The 20,962-nt window shown below is 40.3% G+C and overlaps 1 long non-coding RNA gene across 1 annotated transcript; it reads right to left on the bottom strand.

The window, feature by feature from the left end:
• Positions 1-2,275: 2,275 nt before the first annotated feature.
• On the bottom strand, positions 2,276-19,098 carry LOC139045592 (uncharacterized). Its single transcript, XR_011504281.1, has 4 exons — positions 17,927-19,098; positions 15,330-15,539; positions 13,881-14,001; positions 2,276-2,353 (listed from the first exon to the last, which is right to left on the bottom strand). It is a non-coding gene; the product is annotated as an uncharacterized lncRNA (long non-coding RNA).
• Positions 19,099-20,962: the final 1,864 nt, after the last annotated feature.

The raw sequence follows: 20,962 nt of genomic DNA, 5'->3' as shown, positions 1-20,962 counted from the left end.
GATCTCTTAGTCTAGTTTCTTCTACTTTCTTTCCTGCTTTATCAATCCCTGATTGATAACTAGAAAGCCTTTAACTTCTTCACCTCTGTTTGTTTTGATGTCCTACTCACTCAAATCAAATCTGATCCTTTTGTCTCACCACTGCACATTAGTATGGATCAAATCTAAGTTGATCATTCTTTCTTGTATCTGAACTTAGCATCATTGTCTTGATCAGTTTTTCCTAGGTCCATCCTGCTGACTCTAAATTTGTTCTTACCTCCCTGGTGGGAGCTCTAAGTGCTCTGTGAAGCCACAGGTGCCCCATTTCTGGCAGTTGTGAATTATTCTCACATCAAGATATTTTGTGAAAGTAAATCAAAGTCAAATGGGGAAGCAATCCAAAGATACTGGCAAATTGTGCATGCAGTAGTCTAGCTAATAAATTATGGCCAGTTATGTTTGTTTTAAATAAAAACAGGAATGTTCATGTGGTTGCTTATCTACTTGACAATTATGCACCATCATTGCCGGAGAATTTTAATGTTGTTGTCTTCTGTTACTGAAATCTGTGTATTTGCTTGTGCTCATGTCCCTCAAATGATCTGTTCAACACTCAGCATTCAAACATTTATTGACTGTCTGCAATGTGCAAAGCACTGTGCTTCATATTATTCTTTGTAGCTCATGGTCCAAAGGATACATTCTGTGGATTTTATTTCTACTTTACTTTTATTTATTTTCTTACTAGATTGTCTTCTTCAATAACTATTTAAATAAAAGGGCAAAAATCTTGATTATACAGTTCACTGGAATGTTCTCAGGTCCTAGAACAGTGCCGTGAATATGGTAGATGTTCAGAAAACGTTCAGTGAATAAATATGTTATATAGACAAAAGTACTGACTTCAGAGAATGGAGATATCACTAGGTCTAGATTAATCAAACTTGCATCTAAGTTAGTCAGGACCCATCTCTGAAAACCTCCATATGGCTTAGTGGAAGGTCTAAAACCTCAGAAGCATTTAGGGCTTGGAAGGAAGGTTTCCCAGATCTGCCTCCAGACAGCCTCAGGAATACTGTGTTGACGACACAGTGATGTGCAGGAGGGATCTTGACGTTTCTATGGATTAGAGAGAGGAGGAAATCATGAAAATTGAGTCTATTCTCATGGAGGCCAGGAAGCAAATTAAGCTCCCAGTTAAAACTGTTTAGTCTATGAAAGAAAATACAAATCCTCCTTATACGTTCCCAAATAATATACGCAGATACCACCACCACCAACAATCTTCTTGAGTGTGCGTTACATCTAGTGACTCACTTCTAAAGAACAGAGTACAGAAAGAGAAAAACAGTCATGTACAGTGGAGAAGATTGGAAATCAGTGCCTTAACCAAGTGCTCAAACTTGACATCACCAGTGATAAGTCAGGTTGATATTGTATACCCCCGATACAATATGAAGAGAAGAAGCCCACTTCGTATCTGTTGTATTGTTCCCTAAATCTTAAAACCCCAGTCTAATCATGACAAAAAAGTAAGATAAACTCAAATTGAGGGACATTACACAAAATACTAACCAGTACTTCTCAAAACTGTGAAGGTCAAGAAAAGGAGAGTCTGAGACATTGTCAGAGTTTTGTTTTGGTTTGCTTCATTTCATAACTATGGACTACTAATTTAAAACATTTTCATTATTGAGTATTTACAATATATCAAACAGGAGCTTCAAATACCTGCATTGTTTCTCTGACAGTCTGGTGGGGTAAAAATGTGTATAATATTGCTCCAATGGCAAATTTTCTTCTGGGAGGACATGCGAGTTGGCAATTCTCAAAGACTGTTGCTTCTGATACAATTAAATAAAATTGAGAGATATTCATTTTTACTTTTATTCCATCATGATATACATCAATGAAGATTTCTTAGGAATATTACACAAAATAAGAACTTTCTTGTAATATTACAACGATCCCTCTCCATTAAATATTTGAATTCATCATAATTCAAAAAATTATGGGTCAAAAAAATCCTTAGTTTTGTCTTAGGTTCTTTCAAAATGTTTTATGTAATATTCTTCCTCAAACCTACAGACTTCCACATTCTTCATGCATAGAAGTAGTCTAGGGCATACTTGAAGTCGAAAGTCTATTTTTTGTGTGCCCTAAAGAAATGAACCTGCTGAGCGGGAAAAATAACAGTTGTATGGAAGTGTTAAGCAGACTTTCTTCCACCTTGTTAAGAGCAGTAGAAGGTTACTGTGGCCATGGCTTCATTAGCTAGCAAACTCACCTTGTTGGCTGTGTATTATCTTTTGATTCCCCCTGCGGATATCTTTTCACTATATTTTTTTCCATGTGACGTCTGCTGCTGAATCTAGGAGAGAACCAAAAAGATAAGATTTTAGCTCCTTGGGTTTATTTACCTGCAGCTCAGTGATGCGATACCACAATGCCTGGTCCAACATGCAGCAAGCTTATACTCCTAAGAACAAAAAGAAGCACAGAGAAATATTCCTCCATATTGCAACAAAAGTGGTGCTAGTAAAATGTAAACTAAAAATTACCTTCTAGAAGATCCTGCTGTCACTTGTAAAGAAGACGGTCTCAAGAAGTCCTTGGAAGTAAGAAAGGTTTTAAATATTTGTTTTCTCCACAAAATGATTAAGACAGCAATATTATTTCTCTTCAAACTTGCTTTTTTTTTTAAAAAAATAGGTAGCATTCTTTTAGCTCTTTGATTATTTGGGAGAAGTTGTCTGAATTAGATACTACCTAAAAAACATCTGCAAAATAGCATTGAAAATCTGAATATTCTAGAAAATAGACAAACATCCTTAAAACACTTAAAAGCCAGGTAAAATTATTCCATGGTTTACCAAAATTATCAATCACAAAATCACCTTAACTAAATGACATTGTTGACTTCCTTGATTTCTACCAAACTGCTTCTAACCAAATCATTTCCAGCTAGGTGACAAAGAGCAGTCAGTGATAAAAAGCAAAGAATAAGGAATTTAAAAACTTCATTTTATAGAATGTATAAGAGTTTGATTTTTAATAGAAGTAATATCTGGCAGGTGGATATTTCAAAACATATTGAATTGATTAATTGGAACTCAGAATCATGGCATCCAATAAGTTAGAGTAAGAATCAAAAAATTAAGTTTATAAATGTGAAGATGATACACTTGGTAAATAGATCCATCAGATTATTATCCTCATTTATTTTAACAGCTTTTACCTGCTTTGCTGCTGCTACCTTGACCCTTATAGTCTACTCTCAACCCAGCTACTGGTTTACAGCCTTGGGAGTTCCCCTGGTTGAATCTGAAACTGGTTACTGTACAGAGAGGGCAAGGAGAGACCGAAGAAAGAGACAGGCCACTCCAGATAGGTGGGTGGCAGGTTTAATAAGCAAGATAGTTTAAGTAGAAAACTTATCTTGAGCAGCCACAAGATGAGTGGATCTCTGCACCTGCCCACCAGAATCTTAAAGTTTAGAAAGAGAGCTTAACTGGGTTCAGTCACACACACATTCCGTCCAGGTGGTCTCAACAACACCTCACTCTCAAGGGTGTGTCCTTGAAACAGATCTGACTACGGGAACAGTAGGTAAAATATACATTCCAAGGGCAGAGGAGGGGATAAGAAGCCTTGGATCCACCAGGTCCATCTCTTGGTTTAACCAGAGGTCGTGTCTTCTCTATGAATCCCTCCAACACCAGCATCTAGCATGTTTCTTTTAAAACTGAAGTTCATGTCGGTCTTGTGTTCTAAACTCTCCAATGAGTTTCCATCTCTTTCAGTGTAGATGCTGAAGTTGTTTCAATGGTCTCTGGCTGCCTGATGCCTCTGTGACTTCTTTTCCTTGTACTCTCCCCAATCCTTATTTCATTCCAACTATTCTGACCTCCTTGTGATCCCTTGAATTCATCAAGAAAATGTCTGCCTTCTCTATTCCTTCTTTCTGGAACATACTTTCCCCAGATATGCAAGTGGTTTGCTCTCTGACCTCATTGATGTCTCTGCCCAAATGTCATCTCCATGAGGACTTCTCTGACTACATGCTTAAGATTCACTTTCCTTGGACTCACTAACACTTTTTTCATGCTTTATTTTTCCACCTAGCCAGGAGGATGTAAGTCAGGGCATAAGAGGTGACTAGCACCGTCTCTCATCCCTATGTTTTACCACGATCTCCCTTACTAATATCTAACAACAGTGATTTTTGTTATTCTTCATACGTGTCAAGCTTATGTATGCATCCAGTCCTCTGCACTTGCTATTCTTCATGCTTCATTGCTTCTTCCAGGCTTTTTTCCCTTCATTGGCCAAGATTATGCTCAAATGTTCCCCGTCAGAGATGTCCTTCTATCTGAATGAGACTGCCTTATTTACCATCGCCCCACAATCATTCTTGGCCATTTTGCCCTTTTGTATTACCTTCACAATTCTTAACATGATTTGAAATTACTTGATCATTATTCACTTATGGTCTATCTCTTCTACTAGAAAGTAAGCTCTATGAAAGTAGGTAATTTGTCTTGTTCAAAGTTGTATCCCTATTATAGGACAGTGTCTGACATATAATAGATGTAATTAAGATATTTGTTTAATGTTTTCCTGAATGAACATTTACAGAAGGAAAGAAGAGAAGAAACAATGAGAAGACTTATTAGAATATAATTCCCTTGAGATTAAAAAAACTTGCCTCTTTAGTTGTAAGCAAGATAAACCCAATTTATCTTGCAGCTTAAACCAGTAAGAGGTTTATTTTCTATTGTAACATGAAACCCAGAAGCAGATAACCACAAGTTGATATAGTTTGTTCAAAGATAGCTGCTCTACCCCTATATATTAAGTCTGTATTCCAGGTAGAAAGAATGAGAAGACCCAAATCAAAGAGCACATGCAGGATGATTCTTCTCTGTTTATAAGGAAGATAATAACATTCCTGCAAGCCTTACTTAATACACTTTTGTTAATATCTCTTTTGCCATAATTATGTTCCTCTGTCACAGGGCCACCATTATTTTCAAGAGAGCTTTCAAAATAGAATTTTTAACTTGGGTTCATCACTGCCTCAAATAAAATCTGGATTCTATTAGTAATAAAGAAAAGGAGGTTGTATATGGGGTAGACAACCAGCAGGGCTGGCCACACAAGTCTAGACTTACCCTATTTTAAAATAATCCAAAATTTCAGCAAATGATGCTTGCGGTACTGCTGCAGGTTATATTGAATTGGAACATAAATGGGTATGTTTTAAATTCTAAAGTTCAAGTATCTGACTTTTGATCTAACTTCTAGCAGTCACGTGCTCTGGGAACTTGAGAGTGTCACCGAACATTTCTTAGCTTTCAAAGTTTTATCTGCCAAATGGCAATGGCATATTTTTTACATCTTACTGAGTTTATGGACTTGAGAGAATTAACTGATTTACTAAGGATAAGGGCACTTAAAATATTTTAGGTAAATCATAACTATAACACATTTTATTTTTCCTTCTCATTTGGAATGAGCACAATTTTTTCCCAGTATTACACTGTCAATGGGGCAAGTGATCAAATTATAATATAGGAGAAAGTTGGTTATAAATTTTTCTTTTTGCTTCAATAATGACCTCTTTGGGATCCAAAAATGTTCTAACTTTATATTAAATTCTATTCAATAAGGCAGGGCGCTTCACTCTAACTAGTGTATATCAAATAAGCAAGCATCTTAAAACTCTTAGCTCATATTCTATTGGCCCCCAGTTTATATATGTCAAAGCAAAATTCTTAATTATGTAGCAGAATGAGACAAAATATCTTCATCAACTTCTTTGCAGTGATTGACTATATATTGCTATTGTCGGTGGCAAGTTTAACATATTTTTTCTAATTAAGATAAGGAGGTTACTTCTTTGAAGATTTTACTGATAGAAAATTTATTGATGTTGCATCAGAAATCCATGACGTCCAGCCCTAGCAGAAACTTGGAAGGTTCACAAACAAAAACAGATCTATGAGCTCTGACTTTGTGTCCAAACAATAGTACTTTTTCCCAAGAAAGCAGAACATCCTCCAAGTTGTTTCTCTGCAATAAATAATTGCTCCCTGACTATATTTGGGCTTATGTTCCAATGATAATTGTTCTAAAAATCATTGCAAATGTGTTATTTTCTTCATCACATTAAGGCTTTCTTTCTTTCTTTCTTTCTTTTTCTTTTTCTTTTGAGGAAAATTAGCCCTGAGCTAACATCTGCCACCAGTCCTCCTTTTTTTGCTGAAGAAGATTGGCCCTGAGCTAACATCTGTGCCCATCTTCCTCTGTTTTATATGTGGGATGCCTGCCACAGCATGGCTTGATAGTGGTGTCTCGGTCCATACTCAGGATCCAAACCTGTGAACCCTGGGCCACCAAAACGTAGCACGTGAACTCAATCACTATGCCACTGGGCCATCCCCATACAGCTCTTTTACTGAAGACATCACCCTCCATAGGATATTACTTAGCATTTGAGATTGTACAATTTTTATTCCTCTAAGTTTTCTTTTGAATTAGGCATATCTCCACAGTCATTTTGTGCTCATCCTAAGAAAAGAGACTGCTAGTCTGTAGTCAATATTTATTCTCAGTAGAAGTTTTGGCATGGATTTATATATCTCTTCTTCCCCGTCATATAGCATGCACTCCCCATGTGTGTGTAGGCATCACAAAGCATCTGTCCCTTCCCAGGCTATAGAAGTTGCTTGATGAAGACTATCCTTCTTAACTTCTATTTGATTTTGTTTCTTTTCAGGCAAATCCTACAAGTTGGTCTGAGGCATCGATTTGTCTGCTTTAACAGAGATCAAATAATAGCAACTTAAACAAGATAAAATATTTATTGAGGGTTTACATATTCGTAATTAAAAGGCCAAGTTCCTTGACTTTCCAGGCTGGATTCTTCTGAGTTAAGACATCTAGGCACCTCTTAGTGCTCTACCATTTCTGAGGGTGCTCTTTTTGCCCACATGAAAGAATCTGGTTTGCTCCCATCCAGTCCATGAGGAGAAAGGGTAAAACTGAAGGGCAAACTGCTTCCTGTTAGCATGTGGCCCAGAAGTTGCATATATCATTTTAGACTTTTGTCCCCAACTTGATGACAACACCATACCTAACCACAAGGGAGGCCGATAAATACTGTGTCTATCTGGGAAGCTATGCACCCAGCTGAACTGGGGGTTCTGTTACCAAAAGGAAGCCAAGAGAAGGAATTACTAGGTGACAGTTAGTTGTCTCTGCCGCAGCAGGATTGCTCGCGAACTTAGCATCAGCACTTGACTAATAATGTTAGTCTGATTTCAGGTACCTCTGCTTAAAAAGGCTTATTCATTCAAAGGCTTTATAAAGGTCAGAAAATGATGAATTGAAAATAAAGTAACACCGTATAATCAACTATATACCATTTATAAAAGCAATTAACCCTAGGAAAAGTTTGCAACAGTTTACTGATAAAATATGGGTCTAATTATAGTGTAGTCCAGATGTTAACTATCAATTTCGCCACAAAAACTTATCATTTAGACAGGAAAGGGTAAGAGAAATCTATCTGTCCTTGCTGCTTGATCATCATCCAGGTTTTGTTAGTTCAGTGCATCCTCGAGTTTCAATGATGCAGCTACTTCCTCACCCCATGATGGTTTATGCGTTATTAACTCAAATATCAGAATTTCTGCTTCCTTAAATCAAGACAGATATATAGTTCAAAAGCACTTCACTCATCCTGTCTTTGTTACCAAAAGTCCATGTTTTGGAACATGGACTATTTATTAATTGCATTTTCATATTTACCGTTATTTTTGTTCCAAACAGCTAACAAAGATATGAATACTAATTCAAGGCCTTCCAGCAATATAGCTGTCTTCTATTGCATACTACAATAGTTACTACAGAAAGTTCTCTTCTCTCTGTGTTCTTTCAGGCAGAGATATTTACAGCAAATTTGGAAGGAAAAGACAACTTCAGGCCTGGGGGATATTTGAAAAATTTTTCCTGTTATATTGAGGTCCTTTCAATTGATATTTCTTGTAATCAGCAGCAGAGTGGAAAATATTTAATTTGTATTTAATATGCTTGTGATGACTAACGTGTTATATTCTAAAAGAATTCACTGCAGAAGTGTAATGATTTCAGAGGAAAATGAATTACCCAAAATACAGAAATATAGATAGTCTCACATACACACACACACACACACACACACACACTGTACACTATGACATTGTTACAACTTAAATGAAAGAAGAAGAAATGATGGACATAAAATATTTAGAAAATTTGAGATGAAATAAAATGTATTCCCTTTTTTCTGAATTTCTGAGAAGGTTTAAGAAGAAAATTGGAGGTATTTTGAGAATTCCTTCACTATAAAGAGCTGCTTAATAAGAAATATACACAAAGACTACACTCTGAGCAGTTTTTGGTATTGTCTTTCATCCTTTTAGAAATTGTATTTGTCACCTCTGAGACTTTCGGATCACCTCTAGAAAACACATATTCCCCCATCTAAAGAAAATAGCAATTCAAAGAAGCAGCCAACGAATCAGGTAGCACAGTTGGTTGCATTTTCAGAAGTCAGAAGAAACTTTTACTCTTTCATGTAGTAGAAACAAAGGCAAGAACATGGGTAGAACTTGTAGCCGATCTATAACGTGTCTGTGGAAATACCTTGTAGGGTAGCAAAGTTTGGATTAAATTCTTCACAAGACCCCTGTACTTGAGTGATTAGCAAGTATGAAATGCAGAAATGTGCTTACACGAACCCTTCTTTGGATTACATCTCATCATGTCATTGTATGTTATTTCCTCTCAAAAGTTAACATGTTTCTGGCATAACAAGCTATGGTATCTCAGAGAACAACACTCTCCCATTTAATCCATTTTCTATTTACTACAGCCACTGATTATCTTCTCTAGATTTAGTAAAACAGCTGTGACACTTTTCTTGACAAACAAGATTAAAATCCCCAGAGGTCTTTATCATCTCTACTGACTTCTGTGCACTTAAACTGGCTTATTTGTCACATCAACGGAAACTCCCTGCCCTTTGTTGAAGCTTTGAGTAGTATTTCGTTGTTCCAATTATTTTTAAATGAAAATGTTCTCACTTCCTACAGATTACACACTTCCGTGCTTCATATTCATTTCGGCACATTTCTTTATAAAGTTGATAAACAATTTTGAACTCCAAATTATGCCTTGCATGTCACAAAGCTGCAGCTGTAAGCTGCAGCATTAAAATACGAGCTGAGAGTCCTCATCAGAACAAACAAGGTCATCATCAAATAACTGCTAAGATTAGGTTCATTTTTATCACTCGCTAATTGCTATATCTGTTGCGTTGAAGGAAAAATCCAATATGCCATTTTTAGAGAGCTCCAGAGTCAAAGCACTATTGTAGCTAGTGGGCCCCTGCTGCTTTCTATAGGAAATGAATGCAGATTTATCCATTCATTCTACATATTGAGCACCTATTATTCATTTACAAGGCATTGTTCTACGTATTAAGGATATAGACAAGAATAAACCACAATCCCTGCTTGCAGAGATTTTACAGTTCACTTAGGGAAACAGAAAAGTAATATGCAAGTTTTTGAATGAATGAAAGCACACATAAATTCCATACCTTAAAAAGGGAAGGAGGGATGTAATTTTTTTGGTTATTTATAATATTAAAAAATCTGCCAAGGACACCACCAAAGAAATTTCCATTGTATGTTATCTTTAATACTCACTAAGGGGTTAGGAAGTAAAAGGAACAAAACATGTGATGCAGGAAAAAATAAAAAATGTGCATACTGGACATTTGCCTTCCCTCCTTAAGATGAATTTCCTTCCCCTTTCCTATTATAGGTCATTTTATAGAATCTTTCTGAGTTGTGACATTCACTGAGGAGCTAGAAAAAGAGTGAGCAAAATGTTTTTCACAGAATCTGTAATGCATGTGTCTATATAAAGCATGTAAGAGCCTCACTTACAGCCTCAAAAGAGTCTCCTTTCCCCTCCTATTATAGTAATTTTTACAAAAGCTTTGATTTACATGATAAAGCGGTGGAAATCAGATTACATTAAGACTGACACATATATTGTGTCATATATAATGAACTTAGTGACACTTAAGTCAAATAACATTTGATTCAACAAATTTTCATTTGAATAGTCTTCTGGTGTTTGTTTAATGGGAATTTTGAACTATACATGGGAAATAGTATTTAATTATTCTTTTACTTCTAATTTCCCTTCACGTCTTTCCTTAGCATGGACAATGTACTACTACTGTGTTCTCTGTGGATATTTCTGAGCAAATACGTGTAAAGTAACAAAATACTTTTGTTGGAGTGTGGGAAGGTCATATGATCCCCTTCATTAGAAGTCCAACGGGAAATTGATAGGTCTCATTTGACCAGTGCTATTCATCAGCTGGCTTGATGTTGGCCAACATAGCTGGAGAAGGGGAGCTTAGACTATAATTGAGCACAGTGTTAGCTTTCATATGGAAGGTGTCATAAAGGAGAGTAGGCAATTCCAATGAAGATAGTTCTCTGCTAAGAGTAGAAATTTACTACTGTTGCTCTATTGATCACTCAACCCAAAATGCATAAAATGATATTTAAACCACAGGATTCTGGGAAAACTTTTACTTAAATGAGATAAAGTATCTAGTCTATGTCACCATTATTCAGTGGATTGATTTCTAAAACATATGCATGAATATTTATCAGGATACAACACAAATGCGTTAATATTCCAAATATGTAGCATGATATTCTGCTCGTTAGTTAATATTTAGGTTTTTAAGGTTATGACATATTGAAACTCACACATTATTTAACTCATTTACTTAATCACAGTTATGTGTGTGCTATGCCTGTTCACTCATAATCTTAAATGTAATGTAATAAGATCAGTTGATCCCTGTTTCAAGTACCACGGGGATAAGAACGCTTTCCAGTTTTTCCTATTACCTCTAGAGGTGTTGGAGCTCTCAAAGCAGAAAAAAAGCCAGATGAAGGAGGCTATGATTTCACTTAGTGCTTCGTCTATCATATAGATATTATCATAATATAAGACTGTAGATTTGGCCGTGGGCGAGGGGTCATTTTAGAAGAAGAGAAAGAAGAGACCTCCATTTCCGTGAACCTATATGCAGCCAATCATCTAGTTCTGTGGATTTTCTTCCCCCTGCATTTCCCAACTCCATCCCTCTTCCATTCTCACCTTCTTTCAGGCTGCAATGATTAGATTCTTTGTCATAATAACTAGGCCTATAACTTACCTTTTTCTCATCTCCACTTACTCTTCCCCCCAAAATATTTCTTTTCCAACTTAATTCTTTTTTCTGGATTCCCATTGATTATAAATTTTAGTAAAATCTCTTCCCAGGGGCATTGAAGCCCTTCACAAAATGCCTGAGCAAACTCTGTCACCCACTAGACCCTATGGACTCCTAAACTAGAAATACACATTTGTTCTCAGATACCAAATTATTTGCCCATCATAATGACTAATGTATCTCTTTCCACCCCCTCAAAAATCTGCACAAAATGCCAATTGCACCTTTTAAAACTCTCAACTGCCAACTACCTCATTTTGTGTTTTCTGATTGTCTGTTTCCAACTTGATGTTATCTTTCACTTATGTAAAACTTTCTAGCATTTCTATAGCTTTCATAATTATGTGTTTTGACTTTACTCCAACTATGTTATATACTTCTTGAGAGTGGATTAGGTATCTCACTTTTGTTTAACCCTGGGAATATCTAGTATTTGCTCAATAAATTATTACATTGTCTACTGCTTTATTGAGGAGATTGTCTCATTTTTAGAATGTGAGAAGACAGGCCATTTTTGTTACTTTTGTGTTTTTTAAGTGCAAAATCAGTCTGCTTCCTGTCCATAGGCTAAGGAAACGTAAAAGTGTGTGATGAGCATACTACACGTAAGCATGAAGCTGAAGGTAGTAGAAAAGGAGGAGGAGGAAAGGAAAACATATGATGAATACATTACTCTCTAGAAAAGAATACTTTTCTTGATCAATACAGCACCTCCTTATTATGCTATAAGCTCCAAGAGGGCAGAAAATCATGCTCACAGCTGTGTCCCTAGCACCTAGCACAGTGCCAGACACATTGGCTTTGTTTTAAGCCTTGTTGTTGAATTAATGAATTAGCCATCCCTCACCTATAGTAACTGTGACACTTTCCTTACTTATTAAAAAATAAGCCTCAGGTGTGTGTGTAAGAGGTAAAATTAATTCTGTTTGAAAAGAAAAGGTTTTATAAGACAATCTAGGAATCAAATACTCAATCGAATATCCATCAAATCATCGCTTTGGGCTTTTTTTGTTAACATCAAAATTTCTGAAGTTATCGCTATGGTAACCAGAGAAGGAATTCCCTAGAAAAACATGAAACATATCTCTGACCAGAAGCAATTCTTCAGTGAGTTTCAAAAATTGCGTTTATAATATGGGGGGGGGGGTGTCTGCTTTCAATTTATTGAATTACTAGAACTGTGGTGGCAATCGTCACTTATTTAACAGAGGGTTTTATATAAATTGGTCGTGAGGTGCTAGACAGATGCCATGTATCAGACAGACAAAATTAGGAAGCCATGGGTGTTGGGGGAGGTCATGGAGAGGACATGACTGCCAGTTGACCCAAGAGCTAGACCCAGACAGTCAGAGGCTCCTCAGCCCCTCCCCCCTCCTTAGAATGTACCTTCCGCCCATCATGCCCACTAGGAGCTCTCTCAAGGACATGAGAGAATAATGTATTATTGAGACCTTCTGCACTGAATATGTGACTGAACCCAGCTAAGACCTCTATATAAACCATTACGATTCTGACGGACAGGTGTGGAGACCTACTCCACTTGGAGCCACTTAAGTCAAGCCTCCGTAAGTAAGTTGCCTTGCTTATTAAACCTGCCACTTATCAATCTAGAGTGCTCCACCTCTTTCTTCAGTCTCTGTTTGCCCTCTGTGTACAGGGGTCAGTTTCAGATCTCACCCAGGAAGCTCCTGAGGTTTCAAACTAACAATTGTCGAGCCAGCCAAGAGGCATAAGAAATGGGTCTTGAAAAAGGGGAATCTGCAGGGGAAATCCCAGGTTGGCCATCGATCTCTCTGTGGGGAGAGTGGTCTATATGTTAGATGCTTATGGACCATGGCGTGTATATGGGGATGCCCCCAAAATGCTGATTGGTTTAATGCACTTGTTTGAGGGACTGAGCATAGCACAGTGCAACAAAGAAGGGTAACACATGGCTGCCACAGTGGGCTGACCTCGACTGTGGGCACATTGGCTGGTCACCAGCGCCCAACTAGAGGCTGAAGTTTGAGTTAGAAAATTGGAAGAAGAGCTGAGGTTAGAGAAGAACGTGTGGTTGCCCATTACTCTGCTCGCTTCAGTGCTTGCAGACTAGGTGTGAAAGTGGGATCACTAGTTGGAGACCCGAGTGTGCCATTTTGCAAAGCTAGGAGGACCCGAACTGCCATGGATTAAGGTCCAAGAGCTGGTCACAAAGTTTAATTGGGACACCAACCCCTGGGAAAGTGAGGAGAGCAAAGAGGAGGATATTGAGGTGATTGACAGTGAAACAGACAAAAGGCCCTGTGCAAATGTGACCACTAATACAGAGCAAAGCAAAAGCACAGCAACAGTAACCCCAGCCAGTGGGCAGCCCCACTGCAGGAAGTGTTCCTGATGAGAGAATATACTGCTGCTGAGTTTATTGACATAGCTTCCAAGTTCCAGCAAAAGGCCAGGGAGAGTATCCAGGTGTGGTTAGTGTAACTATGGGATACAGGTGGCATGGCTTTTCTCTGACAGGTCAGGAGACAGAGAAAATGAGCAATATCACTACACACTTTACCTTCTGGCAGCATCTGCACCATGCTGAGGGGTTCACGGTACTCACTCCCATATAGATTGGATTACTCTAGCCTGAAGGAGACTTGACCCAATGAGGAGGATCTCCCTGGGCATGCAGGACCCTGGAAATCAATGAAGAAGGTACAACAAATTCTTAGGGGGTTGGGAAAGAAATAAACCATCTACACCCCTGTCTTCAAAAGCCCTGATTGGGCCATATTCCTTGCAAGAATGAAAACCAAGATACTCCAGTACCCCTGTCCCCAGCACCTGGTATGGGATGTTAATACCCATGCTGAGCCCAGTTGTGGGACAAGACATTGATGTTCTTGGGCAACCTAGTGCTGATCCAGGGGAAACTGACAAATCCCGGGAACAGGCACTGGCTGTGGGAAGACCTGAGACAGAGAGGGAGCTTAAGAAGTCAAAAGGCTATTCCAATCGACTGTAAAATGTCCCATAAAAGTAACCCAGAAGCAAATATGGTTTTGACCTCATTGCTGCCAGACCCCATCTGAGAAGACAGACTGGCAACCTGACACTTTGTTGGTCTGTCTGTGGAAAGCCTTAACACCTGAATAACAGTTCAGACCTGCCCTACCTGCCCCTACCATCCTTGCTACTCCAGCTAGTCCAGCAGAGGCCTCAGGGATACAATCCTATTCGGGGTGGGTGCTTCCCATGCCCCAGGTATAGGATGCAGGCCAAGATTGCCTCCAGACGAAAGACATTGGAGGCGATCAGAGGCCTCATGTTGAGCTCACTATTCACTGGTCCCCCAGAAATAAACAAGAGGTGATGGCTCTGGTTGACATTGGAACCGATTGTACTCTAGTACGTGGTAACCCTCAAAAGTGTTTTGGCCCCCTCAGCGCCATTGATGTTTACAGAGGACAAATGGTTACGGTTAGGAAGATCCCTTTGACATTGCAAATTGGGCATTCTCCCCCATGAGAATACGAGGTTTTTATTTCTCAATACCAGAGAGCACATTGGCATTGACATCCTACAAGGTCAAACTCTGCTAACCTCTATCCATGAATTCTGCCTCCAAGTTAGAGTAATCAAACCAGTGCTGAGGGGAAATGCCAACTGGGAACCAGTAAGTCTACTCCCCTCCCCATGAAGAGTGGTAACTGTCAAACAATATAAATTGCCTGGGGGCATAAGAAAACAGGGGAAACTATGCAAGAACTGCACTGAGTGGGTATCGTGTACCCTGTCCACAGGGCTTTCAACAGCTGAGTATAGCTGGTAAAAAAGCCCTCATGGCATATGACCATGGACTACTGAGAACTGAACAAGGTGGTGCCCCCATTCATGTGGCTGTGCCAAACATTGCCACCATCTTAGATACCTTGGCTATGGTCCAAGGAGTGTACCACGCTGTACTGGACTCAGCAAATTTTTTTCAGTATATCCCTGGCTGCTGGTCACAAGATCTGTTTACCTTCATGTGGGAGCAGTAACCGTGGCCTTTCAAGTGCTTCCTCAAGGCTACCTGCACAGCTCCACAATATGTCGTGGGATGGTGGACTGAGATCTGTCCCTGTTCTCCTTCCCCACATCAGGAAAATGGGCACATTAGGATGATGATGTAATGTTAACATGTGAAGACTTGCTGCTGCTGCAGAATATTCTGTAGATTTTGCTGGGACATCTGTGAGTGAAAGATGGGTGATGAAGCCACAAAAAATTTAAGACCGAGACATGACTGTAAAGTTTTAGGGAGTCTTTTGGTTGGGTAAGACGTGTATTGTCCCAGAAGCTGTGATTGATAGGTTTCAAGTCTATCCAACCCCTAAAAATGCAAAAGAGGTGCAAGCCTTTGTAGGAATTTTGGGTTTGGGAGGACTTTTATTTCCCACCTGGCACAGGGCTTCCATCCCTTATACTCCTGGTCCACCTGGTAAAGAAAGGGCACATGTGGGACAAGCTGCCTTTGAGAAGGCAAAAATAGTGAAGCAGATTAAGGCTCCTGACATCTCCTAAGCAGGGCTACCATTTGAGTTAGATGTAGCTGTGACTCTGAAAGTTATGGGTTTGGCACTGTGGCAGAGACAATAGGTGGAGAAAGTTCCCCTAGAGTTTTGGTCCCAGCTCTGGAAGGGAGCAAATCCCAATGTACCCCCATACAGCAACAGCTCCTAGCCCTGTACACAGCACTCCTCCAAGTAAAGCCTCTCATGAAGGAACAGGATATTGTGGTAAGAACTTCCCTTCCTATCAAGGCATGGGTTGAGAATATGTTCAATCCACCCGCTTCTGCCATGGCTCAAATTGCCACGTTGACTAAATGGCATGACTATTTGCAGCAGAGGAGCACCTGTCTGCCAGCCCACTGTTTCTATAAATGTGGGTGCTACTAAGCCCTGAAGAGTGTGTAGATCCTCCAAATGCCCCCATCTCCATTCCTTCGGGGGCCTTTGTGGCCTGTAGGGAGGGAGTTGGGGAAATTCTTGCTGATGCCTGCTGTATAGATGGGTCTAGTCAGGTCAACCCTACTACATGGATTATAGTCATGATTCAGCCCAACACTGACCCCATCTTGATGGAAATAAGAACAAATGCATCAGCTAGTGGGCTGAACTCAGAGTGGTCTGGCTGATGATCACACAGCCATAGCAGTTAGCCCTTTGCACTGACAGTTGGGTTGCTGTAAAAGGATTAACCCATGGCTTCGACAATGGGAAACCGAGGGGTAGATGATCATGAATAAGGCCTTGTGGGGTCAGGATATGTGGAAGGACATTGCGTTGACCTGCAAGAGCCAGAAGCAGTCCTCGCTGTCTTCCTCATCTTGGCCCATAAGGCACTGACACCCTCATAAGGCAGTAACACCCCCTGGCAATCAGGAAACTGATACCTTAGCTCGGTGTGAGTCCTAGCAACTGATGCTTCAGTAGATACAACAGACTGTGCATTTGAAGAGTGGCCACTACAGTCCCTGAGTAGGATGCCATATTGTCAAGGAAGCCAGATTGCTCTTGAAATACAGTGACTTGGTTAATGCAGTGACAGCATGTCCTGTGTGTTCTAAACAACACCCAAGGCAACTGTCAAAGGTGTCTGGGACCATACACCAGAGTTTCCAACCAGTAAAGATTGGCAAATTGATTATATTATCCTCTCCCTCTGAGTGAGGGTCCTAAATATGCTTTAATTTGTGTAAAAACTGCATCTGCCTATCCTAAGTTTTCCCCTTGTTGCTGCACAAAACAGGCTGCCACCATTAGGGCATTAGGGAACCTGAGTACCATGTATAGATACCCTCATCAAATACAGAGTGATCAGGGGTCACATTTCAAAGGTCATGATGTGCAAGACTTGGCAAAGGAACATGACACTGAATGGAGATTTCATCTCCCCTATAACCCGCAAGCAGAAGGGGTGCTAGGAAAGAAAAATGGAATAATGAAGCAGCACATCAAACTACCAACAGGTAAAATCACCTTGGCCAGGTGGACTGAAGTACTGTCCCAGGTTTCTATACATTTGAATGATCAACCAGTAGGGCCTGTTGTTGCCTCATGCATTGCCCCATATGCCAGACTGGGAACCCCTTCTGAGACAACCACCACCATAAAGGTATGGAAGTCTTGGGTGACAGCCACTGCCCTGCCTTTCACCATGGATCAACCTGCTATGCTGCTGAGAACACCAAGCCTCATTAAGGAAAAAGTGTTATCTACTGGAATTTGCAATGAGACATCCCACTGGGATGGGGGAAGTTACTTGCCATCCCTAATCAGTCTCCATTGGAATCCCATTGTCCTGCTGCAAGTTGGACCTGTGGAAATACACTACACCTGGGATGGAACACACACCATTGAAAGAGGGGAGAGGGTGGGGCTACTGGTATGGCATATCCTGCCCCCAGTCCATCTCCTCATGCCTGACCATGCTGCCTCCCCTGGTCAACATGTATGGTATGCACAACCAGGTCAAATTCCTAAAGCTGCAGCCACATTAATATATAAGGATCAGGCCACAAATGCAATTCTTATAGAAGAAGAAGACTTTCCCATACAAGTTCCTGTTAAATACCTGTCTTTTTGAACTTAGACTTATGCTGCTCTTCTGGTGTCTCGTCATGGGATGGGCAACTGATGAAAACATCTTTCTTCAATTCTTCTCTCCATCTCGTCAGGATTGCCATGGTGGGAAAGAACAAGCTGGGATTAGCCTCTTAATTCAACTGATATTACTAATACGGATCCAGAAACCTAGCCTGTAGCTCACACCATCAATAAAACTGGGCATGGATATTCTTTTGCTATCAATCAAACTACACAGGCAGCCCATCAAACTGCTGACTGGAAGAGTCTTAAAAATACCACCACCAGAGCCATGGGTGTTTACACTCAGATTTGGGATGCATTCATGTGGTCCACTCTGGGTTACAGATATTTTAACACCTGGACACCCCTATGTTGAGAACGAAAAATCACTCTAAACAGAACTAACCCAATTACAGGGATATAGGATGGCTATCACTGGAACTGTTTAGTTATTCTGTCATGGTAAGATAGCCACTGGATTGGCATTGACTGTTTGTGCCACTCAAGTATTTATTGAGTCGACCCAAATGGGAGTCAATGGTTGTGTGGCACAAATCTTTGACTGTGGCTTCCACCTAGGTGATTGGGTTAGTGTACCCTGGTTTTCCCAGGTCACAGGGTAGAATCTGCCCCATGGTAATAGAAATTGCCAACTTCCCTCTACACAAGGCTAAAAGGACATGTTCTGGTTTCCACTGGTTCTATCATTTGGCTGCTGTCTTTGTCCCATCCATTGGCCTGGAGGATGTTATGCATGCAAAAAAGCCCTTACTGAATTCACCCAGCAAGCCTTAAAGGATAGCCAGCAAAGCCTGTCCTTACTGAACACTGCAATGTCTCTAATGAGAAAAGCTGTCCTCCAAAATAGAATGGCCTTGGACATTATCCCTGCCTCCCAAGGTGGCATCTGTGCCATTATCCAAACAGAATGTTATGTGTTCAGACCTGATGCATCTGCTAAAGTACTATCTTTATTAAATCACATGAGGACACAAGCGAATGTCCTGAGTGATTCGACCCCTAGCCTGGGGGGCTTAATATATCAGTGGTTTGGATCATGGGCCTCTGGGTGGAAAAAATTGTTACTTACTTTGGGGATCATTGTCTTGATCTGTGTTTCCTCTTGCATGAGGCTCTATTGCTGCTGTGGTATCTGCCTCCAGTGCAGCCAGACAGCCAGGAAACGAGCCACCTCCATGCTAGTGAAACGGCTTGCTGACTGCTCAGGGTGCCTTGTGAAGGAGGAAGAGGGCTGTAAGATCGTAAGAGCTGGTTGAGAGAGGTGGAGTGTCCGGGGAGGTCATCAAGAGGATGTGACTGTCGGGTGATCCAAGAGCTAGACCCAGGCAATCAGAGGCTCCTTACCCCTCCGCTGTCTTTGGAATGTACATTCCACTTACCACTCCCACACTAGGAACAGTTTCAAGGTCACAGCCTTGAGAGTAATGTGTTGTTGAGACCATCTGGACACTGTACATGACTGAACCCGCTTAAGGCCTCTATATAAATTTTTAAGATTCTGGCGATTGGGTGTGGAGACAAGCTTTACTCCACTTGCAGTTGTTCAAGACAAGCTTCCATAGGTAAATTTACTTGCTTATTAAACCTGCCACCTACTGACCTGGAGTGGTCTGCCTCTTTCTTCAGCCTCTCCTTGCCTCTGTTTATGGGGGTCAGTTTCAGATTTTGCCCAAGAAGCTCCTGAGGTTTCAAACCAACAAGAGGCAAGTCCTGTGTGTCCATCTCAACAAGGAGATATGCTGAAAGAGTTAAGCTAAGGCAAGTTCCATAGGTTCAGGGCAACTGGCTGGTCTAGGGTCCCACGTCCTGTGTTGGCAGTTCAGGAACAAGGTGGTAGGCAAGTATTGCACAGCAGAACTCACTGGAATTCAAGTTGGGCACTACGGCTAGAGATTAGAAGGATAAGGAAACAAGTCTGGGCAATAATGAGCAGAATCAACTCAGGCATCTGAACAAGCATAAAGTTCCAAAAGCCGTTGTAGAATTTGAGACTAGAGATGTTATTTCATTTTCTGCACTGTCTTATAGTCTAGGTGCCCAGAGCTCCTGACTGTAGCATGGGGTGGAAAAGCTGGACAGCAGCCAGGCCTCTCACACAAGAGCAGCACTTCAAGGTCCGCTGTGATTTCTGAGGTCCAAGATTAGAAAGGAGGCACTCAAGTCACCAGTTATCCCATTCATATTAAGATTTTGAAAAGGTTTGATAATCTCTACCTTCATCATCACTTGCACCTCTGTTATTGGATTTCAGTTCCAGAGCTTTCTTTATATATTGCTTTGAATTTCCCTTTAATCTTTAACTTAACTCTTTGCTTTTAGTCATGAAGGCCTGAAAAAAATCCAATTATCATTTTGGTAGCAGGTACCTCTGGGCAATGATCTAGTCTGACTCTCAGCTGGTGGCCCAGCATGCACTTGGCAGGGATGATGAAGGGAGATCACATATGACTGCATCTTCACTCCAGGTAGGGTAGCAGGTGTCTATCCAAAGGGAAGGCTGACTACAGAGGCTCTAAACACAAGCCACACATGTGGAACTAACAAAATGACATCTCTCGGAGAAACACCTGTGTCCTCTCCTCTTTGGACCATGCTAAGGAGATTATTTTCTTTCTTCAAAGCCAAAAAAGGCCCAGCAAAGAAAAAAGAAACAGTGCAGCCTGGTGTTGTTCTCTTTGGAAATAGCACGTACCTTAAATTCAGCCTCATAGAACACAATGCTAATAATATCAACATAGATTAAAGCAGGTGGATCATAATGACCAAGGGTTACAGGCATAGAAGCAAACAGTGGGGATGGATGAGTAAAAACTATACACTCTTCATTAGGACATGTTCGGCATACACTGAGGATTATTGATCAGTAAATTTTTATTTTTCTGTGGAAGAAAGTATATATGGCATTGTCAGTCATATAAGACCACACGTTACTGACAATATGAACATTTCACCATATCATCATTATTTGCATCTATAGTTAATCTGGGTGGACAATGATCTA

The sequence above is a fragment of the Equus asinus genome, chromosome 6, assembly GCF_041296235.1.
Source record: "Equus asinus isolate D_3611 breed Donkey chromosome 6, EquAss-T2T_v2, whole genome shotgun sequence".
In the NCBI taxonomy this organism is placed as follows: domain Eukaryota; kingdom Metazoa; phylum Chordata; class Mammalia; order Perissodactyla; family Equidae; genus Equus; species Equus asinus.
This window is presented reverse-complemented; position numbering and strand designations above follow the sequence as displayed.